At 40.9% G+C, this 9,379-nt stretch overlaps 1 protein-coding gene across 1 annotated transcript in view; it reads left to right on the top strand.

The window, feature by feature from the left end:
• Window positions 1-507: 507 nt before the first annotated feature.
• Window positions 508-9,379, top strand: part of LOC140224392 (kin of IRRE-like protein 1) — a gene marked incomplete at its 3' end in the record, with an annotated part of 99,907 nt that continues 91,035 nt past the window's right edge. Inside the window, 1 exon segment of the mRNA XM_072299086.1 lies at window positions 508-628.

Below are 9,379 nucleotides of genomic sequence, written 5' to 3'. Positions count from 1 at the left end.
CAAGCAAAGAGGCAAGCTTTCTGCGTGAACTTCCTAACCATTCGAACAGCTTTCGAAAGTTTAAACCAAATGACGCGGTTGCTTCAAACTACTGTCTCAACAAGAGTTGCGTCCTAATTTAATGGGTAGATAGCTAACTACCATAATTTGCGGGCGATTACATCAAGTACTTACTTTTAAATTTAACTGTTTTAATCGATCGTTGATTAACGGATTGTTCTACCTATTGAAGATGTAAATTGTACTACGGGCGTACGGGCGTGACTGATTCGCCGTAGAAGAAAGCTTGGCTCAAGCACAACTCGACTTTTAGAACGTCATCCTTTAGAGGTTTTCAATCGAATTTGAAAGTGATAATCACATATCTTGCGACTATCCAAGAGAGTTTTAACTTTGAAATTTTCGTTATAACATGTACTGACCTCTCATAAACTGCCAACAGCAACCAACTTATTCTTAAGATGGTTGGTTATTTGAATGTTATCCTACGCTTTGTTCATCCTTGATTGACACTATTGTCATATTATTCTTTTATTTTGCAGGTACGTGAGATGAAGCTGAATAGCCATTTCAAGTTTTGGACCTCAAAATCAGGACTGTTCAATCGCAAGAAAAAACCGAGAACGCTGTAAGTATCCACAGCTACCGTTGCGTATTTCAAGTTATTTATTTACAGAGGCACACGAAATGTCGGAACCATTTCGGTAATAGAACTCGACAAGAGTCGCTTTTTTTGATGGGACGGTTCGTGAGCAGCAGTAATAAACCACTTCAGGCTCGTGTGGAAATATTCATCACGGTCGGAGCCGTGAATATTTTCCCAGGACAACAAAAAGCAGGGAAGTCGAAAAAAATCAAATGCAAACTCGGTCCCTTTCCAGTTTTATTCGTCGCTGCCTTGATTCCATTCGACTGATAAAAATCGCAGCGTTCCTTCGCAGAATGCAATCTGGATGATAGACCGCTTTCAGTTCTCTCATGTAATATGCATATTGCGTACCTCTGACTTGTCAACGAACACCTTGTCATGTTCTCCTAGCATGTCTGAAAGGCGACTGCTCCCTCCGTTTGTTCAATTGTATTGCGCGCGAGAAAAATATTTCTGCAACGACTGTATTCACTTGTGTTTTCCTCAATTCGATGTAACCCTCGAGTCGCGCTCCTTTCTCAGTAATAATGACTGGGAAAAAGATACGAGTCTATGAATGCATTATTCCCATATCCGTAGGTTATGGTCAGGCGTGTACTACTCTTGAGCACACGGCTCTACCATTTCGTGACATTTTACTACCTCTGAGATGACGATTATCTCATCCATTGAAGGTTCTATGTATAAATGTGAAAAATAGAACTAAAACTAGTTTTCTCACGCTGATTTTTATCTTGAAATATTATTTCTTAGCTAACTGAAAGTCGGATGTTCATTTTTAAAGAAGGAATAATTAGCAGTGGCGTCTTTTGACTGAATAAATGTAAAGGAAGCGGCATCGACACGAAAAGAGTATAAGCAGGTTGCGCAAATTGCTGTTTCGCCTTCAATTTTGGAGGTAGGCCAGAGAAAAGCTTGGTGCTGCTATCTATTTGATGATTCGTGTCTCGCGTTAATCGTTCACAACTTTGCTCGTTGTAAATTTTGCAAACCCTGACCTAACAACTTGGACTTGTCTATTCGGGTTTACTTTTTTTATCATGAATAAATTATGAAAATAATAATTTTCTCCCAAATTCTTTAAAAAGGAGAGTACCCTAGTTTAAATGCAGAAAACACCATTGTAATTAGTTCAGAACAATCTTGATCTATCTGATTCAGGTCTTGCCTCTTTTTAGAAATATTAATGCGGGAATCTGTGACACCGAAAATTCTGCCGGGTTTTTACTTTTCTTAGCGCCATTCTCAAAGAAGATCGTTTCGTTAATGCTGACATGGGCGTGGAATCGCACGCGTATTTACGATACATCGAACTTGGTAGGATAGAGCGGTTTCTTTGAGCAACTTTCAGAGTTCTCTATGAGTGGACACAGTGCATTGTGAAATGCATCATCAGAAAGCAAAAAGCTAATGATGTGCAAAGCAGGCCAGAATATGGTCTACCACAAGTGCCACTGCCACATGGTGGAAGTGTAATCTGAGATGAGGCCTGCCCCATGTCTGTCGATGCCAACCTCCATTCAGCTTATCACCTCCTTTTATCAAAAACTTTTACTAGCTGCCTTAATACTGCATTGCTGTTGCATTTAAACCTGCTGCTTTCATTCTACGAGATTTCGCAGGAAACTTGTTTTCAATTTCATCCACCCATATAAATCAAGTAGATGTATTTTTTCTGAATTATCACCAAAACCTCAGCATGGCAAGGGACTAAAATTACTTAATCCTTCTTTTGGAGGAGAATACACTCTTAATCGGCAAATTGAACATAGTGCAGTCCTATACAACCAGATAACAGCATGTGCATATAATTGGCGCTAAATATTTTTTGCAGATTCACTCCTTTTCCCCAATTTTCAGAGAGATCAAGAAGCACATTGGCCTATTAAAGTATAATTATTCTAATTAGATATACTGCCAATTTATGTAATTCACAATAATATTTCATGGTGAGTTATAACTTTTAAAGAGCAAGTCCCCCTCATCTGTTTACACCTAGGAAATCAATCATCATATCATCAGTTATTATCAGTCAGTGGACAGTGTCATCAGTTTCACTCACTCCTTTCCAGATACTTTCTCCTGCAACACTGAATCCTCATCAATCTCATGTGGACTGTATTTTACAATGAAAAACTAGTACTTCTGACTCATCCGTAAAATAACCTATGTCCGTAGAGAAACTGATGGCACGCATGATGTTTCTAAAATGAGCTAATAATAATTCCTCATCACAAAATGGGGTGCAGTGTTGATGATAGGCAAAACGTTATCTACGAATCTATCTGCCTCCTAAAAATGTCGAAATTATTCCTAGATTAAATGAATGTTCTCCCTCTAAAATATTATCATTAAGATTTAAATGTCCCTTACCCTGAAATGTCCAAACTATCTTTAAATGTGTCTCAGGAAGAGGTTTTCCGCGCGGAAACTACCCCGATATAAACCGGAAAAAACGCTTTTACGCGCGTTTAGTGCTGCGTTGTGCATTCATCGGTTCAATGGTCTGGGGTTGACTCTTTGAATGAATTAAATCAACAAAGGGACAATCCGAGGGCGGAAAGCAAAAAAGAGGAAGTAATACCTATAACCGTTTTGATAATAATTGTTCGTTTGTTTGTTTACCTGTCCGCTTGCATGTTTGTTAGTTCGTCGGTCACCGATAGCGGACGGACGCCTTTGCCGATCTGACACATTTCGCCTCAATAAATCACGGGGCTCCGGGGCTTTTCCGGTAAAAGTGACAACGTCAAACGCAGATTCACCGGGAAAGTTCGCCGCTCGGGTGGGAACGAGAGTGTTTTATTGAATAACTGAATCAGTGGTCGTTGAAATCTAGCAAGTCCACTTCCCAAAGAGCTTTAGGCTTCACAAGAATACTTCTATTTTAGGGATCATCAGATGATAAGCATGTTCGGTTGTTACGTCGGCCGATTCAACTAGTGGCCTGAGGAAAAATGAATTTGGGATTGCAGTCACCTGTCCAGGCCATTGCCAGTTTGAAGGGACAGGGACACTCCAGAGGTATGTTGTGGACCTCGTCTCCGGTAGACGAATTGCACCGATTTTGATACAAACGCACAAATTCGCATTTGGGAGGAAATATATAGGGTAAAATTTTCTTGAAAAGTCAGAGACAACCTGGAAAAGTTTGGGAATTTTTCCCAGCCCTGAAAAGTCAGTGACTTTTGATTGCAGAACCGTGACATTTTGTATTTTATCCAGGCCGAAAAATTAAATTATCTTTAGTGTCAAGATACTTCGCGACAAGAAAATTTGTGGAAAGCATTTACACGAGAAAACAAGCCAAAAAGGTCGGAAGAGGCTTGGAAAAGTCAGGGGCTTTCATGAGCAAAAACCCTGAAAAGTTGGGAGCAGTTTTAAATTCGACTATAGTTGTGAATTCTCTCCTGACGAAAATTCCAAGCTTAGAATAAATATTCTGGGCGTAAAAATAGTCATTAAACTTGTTTCCTAACTTTGAGCTTTACGCAAACATGAAACTTCAAACCCACTTTCGCGGTTCACGCTATCATTGCTAATTTTTATGTTTCGGGTGCATTAAAATAACATTTGGGTTATTAGACGGTACAGTATTGGATCCGTTACCTAAATTTTCTGTAATGTAATAGAAAGACTTGTCACAAGATAGTTCAGTAGTTTCCTTAATGGGCTCGAGTGCCGGCAATATAGCACCAGCCCTTAATCCTTAAGGCGCACACTTTTCTCCCCTACCTTAATTCAGCTTCCATTCATCACCAGCAGTATCACACTTCAATTCAGTCTAAATACTCTGAACCTGACGTTAATATCATGAACAGGTATGGTCATCAATTTACAAGGTTCTTTTACCAAAACAGGGCGTTTAGTATCAGGATTTTACAGATTTGATCAGGATTTGAGGAAAAATCGGTCTTGAAATCGGGATTTGAGAAAATTCGGCCGTCCGATCGGATTTTTTATCGAGCTATTTTTGTGAAGTTACATTACATTAATTTTTCTCCGCAAAAAACAGGATTTTGAAAAAGTATGAAATAAGGATTTAGCAGTAAAAAATCAGTAAAAATCCGGATTTCCCAAAATGAAAAAAAAAAACTAGGCACCCTGCAAAATCGAGTGGATGTGGCAGCACCGGCTCGTTTAAATTTAGGCCATCATTGCTGTGCACTCCCGTTCGGGCCGGGGCGCATTTCGTGTAGGCACAACGCAATACTCGGCCGTATCACCAGTTGCGACTAATTTTCCACCGGTGTTTATTTTGTAATCTGTAGCATTATGCAATCCAATTATCTCGGTTTCAAACCCTCTTCAATCCGATTTTGCGCCCGTGCTCACTCCTCCCTTTTTGTTTTTTCCGTCTCTGTCCCATTCATTTCGAAATTGTCACGAGCTTCATTATTTATTTATTGTCATCAGTTTCCCGGGGGTTTCACTCGTCAGTTTTTTGGAACAAGCGAGCCACCCCCCCCCCCCCCGCCCTCGCCCCCCGATCGTGTTTTCCTGCGCCTAAATGGGCTTTTTTATGCTCTTTTTTCATATCCTCGAGTTGAATTTACCAGTCGTTTGACCCGTTTCTCTTCCTCCTTTTTTCCGGTATCAATGAGGATGGATATTCTGGTCAATAGGGCGATCTAATTAAGTGGTGCGCATTTAACACAGGACGGTTTGTGCACATTTAGTATCCATTTGCTCAATTAATGGAAAAAAATAAGCTTTTCTGATTTATAATGAGTCTAATCAGCCAAAAAATACTTGCTTGGGGCCATTATCACACAGGTATATTCGTGATATTTTGTTGTATTTGCATTCATGTTTTATGCTCTTTTCTAAAAAATTTAAACTTGAAAAAAGTGACATGGGATTAGGGGCAAAAAATTATTGGTCAGGAACCAACTCTACATGTACAAAAATCAACTTTTTAACTCTAACATTGTAAATCGAAATGGATAAAAATCACTGTGCAAAATCTATTATTTCAGCTCTTAATATCTGAAAATATTAAACTTTTTCTGTCTCCTATATTTTTCATAATGGCTTCGGGTACCTTTCCTTCCCATGACATTTGAAAATTTAATAGTTCTGTTTCCGATTAATCCCGATATGTACGCACCTATATTGCATTCTATCACATCTCAAAATTCGAATGTCCCCTGGCGCCTTTTTTCAGCTAATAGTTGGTATGCAGCCGTAACATTTTATTTCCTACCACTACTGAATTACCTATATGAAAGCCCTCCTGCCTCAATTTTGTCAATCACTTCAACTATTTGCCCCTGGGAGAAACTTACCTCCTTCCTCCACTATCACCAACTCACCGAAAGTAAAAACCGTCTTCTCATAGTAACTTTTCAATTAACAAAAGAAGCTATGCTCAAGGTGCCTCCTGAAAGTCTTGAATGCCTGGAACCACCTCGAATTTTTGAAGTGAGCTCAATCGGACGTATTTCTGCCAAACGCAACTATGTGCCTTAAGCTATGAGCCCTGAGACCCATAAGAATGTATGCACAACAGGGCTCACGTCATAATGCACATAGTTTCGTTTGGCAGAAATGCGTCCAATTCTCATAAATTCAATCTTCTTTGTCTTCTTAATGACTCCGGCTCCTCCGGTGGGCCTGCTTGTGCGAAGTACGGGCCAATGACGTCACGCTGGGACCGCCTAGAGTCCCTTTATACTGAGAGTCAAGACAATTTGAATCCATTTCTGATTGGTTCCCGTATTTTAGGCCTCCACAGTGTCACAAACGGGAATAAAGATTACATTTTCACCAATTGCAAAGATTATAATCTGGAATGGACCAGGGAATTACGGGTTCGGCAAGGAACAAACGGAATGAGAGGAGGAACGGAGAAAGGCATTTGAGAATGGGCCGATCAAAGATTACGAAAAACGTTCAATTTCTGTAATCTTTATTCCCGTTTGTGACATCCATGAGCCGAATTGTCTTGACTCTCAGTATAAAGGGACTCTAGGACCGCCATTGTTTTCCCAGCATGCAATTTTTGTGAAGCCGCCTTGGACTAGTTTCTTCATATTCTCATCTTGATGCGAAAACGAAGTGAAGAAACCCGATCATACATAATCCTTTATTCATCATGGTTTAATGATGCCTTCGTCGAAAGCGCTGTGAAGCGCAAATTACCAAAAATTTTAAATCGTCATCAACTTAAAGGTTTTTACTTAGACGTTTTAGGAGATTATAAAGTTTTCAATTTGAATTTTCGGTGCGGTGGCAATGTGGAGGTCGTCGAATTTTATGATTTGGTGTTCTCATCGTCCGCCTTGACCGTTGCAATGATAATCTCGTTTTGAGTAGATCTTGATTTTGAAAAAAATGAAATAAAGCCAACATATCGGCGGCATCTCTTCGTTCATATCGCATGAAAAACTATCACTCCGCACGGTCAATTTTTGTTCTTCATGCCTCATATTGTCAGATAACTAAGCGACATTTTATTTGATACAGAGTGTACAAAAAGCCCTGTTTTCTATACTTTTCAATGCCTTTTCCATGAGCAGAATCCTAAGTCCATAGTGTATGTTTTCCTCTTTTTTTTTTACTTAGAATAATTTTAGGTTATTTTGGAATGGAATAAGTGGAAATTCAGCGAATCCGAGGGTGGATGTCAGGAAAAAATCGCGTATGTAAGTAAGACATATTTTGAAGTAAGAACCCCAACCGCTCTTAAGTCCGTTCATGAGCTCTCTGATTGGCCGATGGATGTGTTAAAGTCCCGAACGAAACTCAGTCCCGGCATCCTTAAACCTGCGGCCAAGATATCAGGAAAGACAGAGCTAGTTGAGGTCGCTTATTTCTGGACCCAGGTTAGGCGGCATGAAAGGGTGGGGGGGGGGGGGGGTCGGTAGAGCAGGCGTGATCCCTGCAGCACCTGCATGCGCAGACATCTTCATGCCCACATTTCTGAGCACAACAGGTGGTTCGGGCTCCCGACCTAAGTACCCCCTTCCGCCCCCTTCCACCTTCCGCCCTTCCACCCTTCCCCCACCGCGCCGGCGCGGCGCAGCCCCGTGGAACCACCTGCGCAGAACACGCGGGCGCGTAGCCGATCAGCATCTGAACACACACAAACCCCCGGTTTTAATTTTTTAATCCGAAAGGGATTGTTGAAAGGGGAGAGGAGCGTCAGGGTCCCTTAATCCTACCACAGGCGGCACGTGCCATTGCCTGAATTCCGAGTCATTAACTCGCATCACGCAGCAGGCCTCTGCCTCGTAAACCTCTCGCATTTCGATTTTTGGACCCTCCCACTCATAAATCAAAACCGCGGGACCTGCATCACAAAGTCCATAGATATATGCGGTTTTTCCTAATCACGGTTGCGTAGTAATCAGGAAGGCAAAAAAGGCTAGCCTCTTAGCCCCGCCTCGTTTGTCGAAATATAGTCGCTGACCGTTTTTTTCTCAAAAACTGCCAAAGAAATTCGATTTTTTTATTTTGTACTTTAAACTGGTTCCATCTCTTGGGGCAGCAATGTAATCGGTTAGGTCCTCAAATACACACAGGGTTAGAACATCCCACTTATCAAAAACCATCTAATAGTTAACGTGCTGAAATTTCGAAAATTCCGTACTTCGTGGAAACGTCTAATTTTCATTTTGCTAATTGTTGGTATTTAATTTCGTAATTTCCCTCAGAACATTTTCACCTATTACAGAATTGGAGAGTGATTTCTAAACGACTGAATAATGATACGGACTCACGAGCATGGCAGGAGAAAATTCCTCTGGATAGCAGGACTATAATATGCAGTAGAATTTCTCGGTGAAACAACGTGAAAGCTCCTTGCGTAACAGTGTTTCAATTACTTTTAAGGGACGGGTTGTTTCTCTTAAGGGATCTCTGTTTGATTCAACGAGAAATTAACAATAAGTCACACAACTACTACCTTTCAACAGGAACCTTTTGTCTACGCGTATTTATTATCATTAAAATGAAAAGATCGAGTAATCCTCAAGCGCAGCAGCGTCGTCGCAGTTTTCAACATGGCTCTCGCTTCTGATATCACGTCGGATATATTCCTCACTACGTATGATTTGATTTTATTGGATTCCGAGAAAAGAAAGCTCATTTTTGGCGGGCGCAACACGACCTCGCGAGATCCGGTGTTAGTTTCCCGGGGCATCCGACGAAAATCCCTGCGACGCACAAGTGCATGCAATAAACGCCCGTAATCGTGCAAATCGCGTTTCCTTCGGAACACCTTGTGAATTACAGATGTAAGCGAAAGACTATTGTCGATGCTCTTTTCTCCTCGTTCTTACCCGGGTCGGATCGGGACCGGAGCATCGCGCCACGCCGCGCCGCACAGTGGAACGAAAGCTTTGAATTTTGATTTCGTCACATTTTAGATTTTAAAGCGAGATTTTTGAAGGGAATTTCATGCAGGAAAATGCAGGGTGTCTACAAGTCCGGAAATAGTACCAATTTTTCAAGGGGGGTCCGGAAGTACCGAAAAAGCGCGGAAATTCCGCAAAAGGTCCGGAATTTTTTTCATTTTTTGGTCATTTTTGTCTCAATTTGAACGAGAAATTCAAATTTTTGAAAGTTTTCGAATTTCGTCAAACGGAGGCACCGACAAAGTACTGAATTTTTCTATGGAAGAGGTACTGAATTTTTTGGGAATGTACTGAAAAAGTGCTGTAAAAGTACTGATTTTTGGCCCGTCTGTTTTAGTAGACACTCTGTTTCATGACAAAACCTGTGGAA

The sequence above is a fragment of the Bemisia tabaci genome, chromosome 4 (genome assembly GCF_918797505.1).
Source record: "Bemisia tabaci chromosome 4, PGI_BMITA_v3".
Lineage (NCBI taxonomy): Eukaryota > Metazoa > Arthropoda > Insecta > Hemiptera > Aleyrodidae > Bemisia > Bemisia tabaci.
This window is presented reverse-complemented; position numbering and strand designations above follow the sequence as displayed.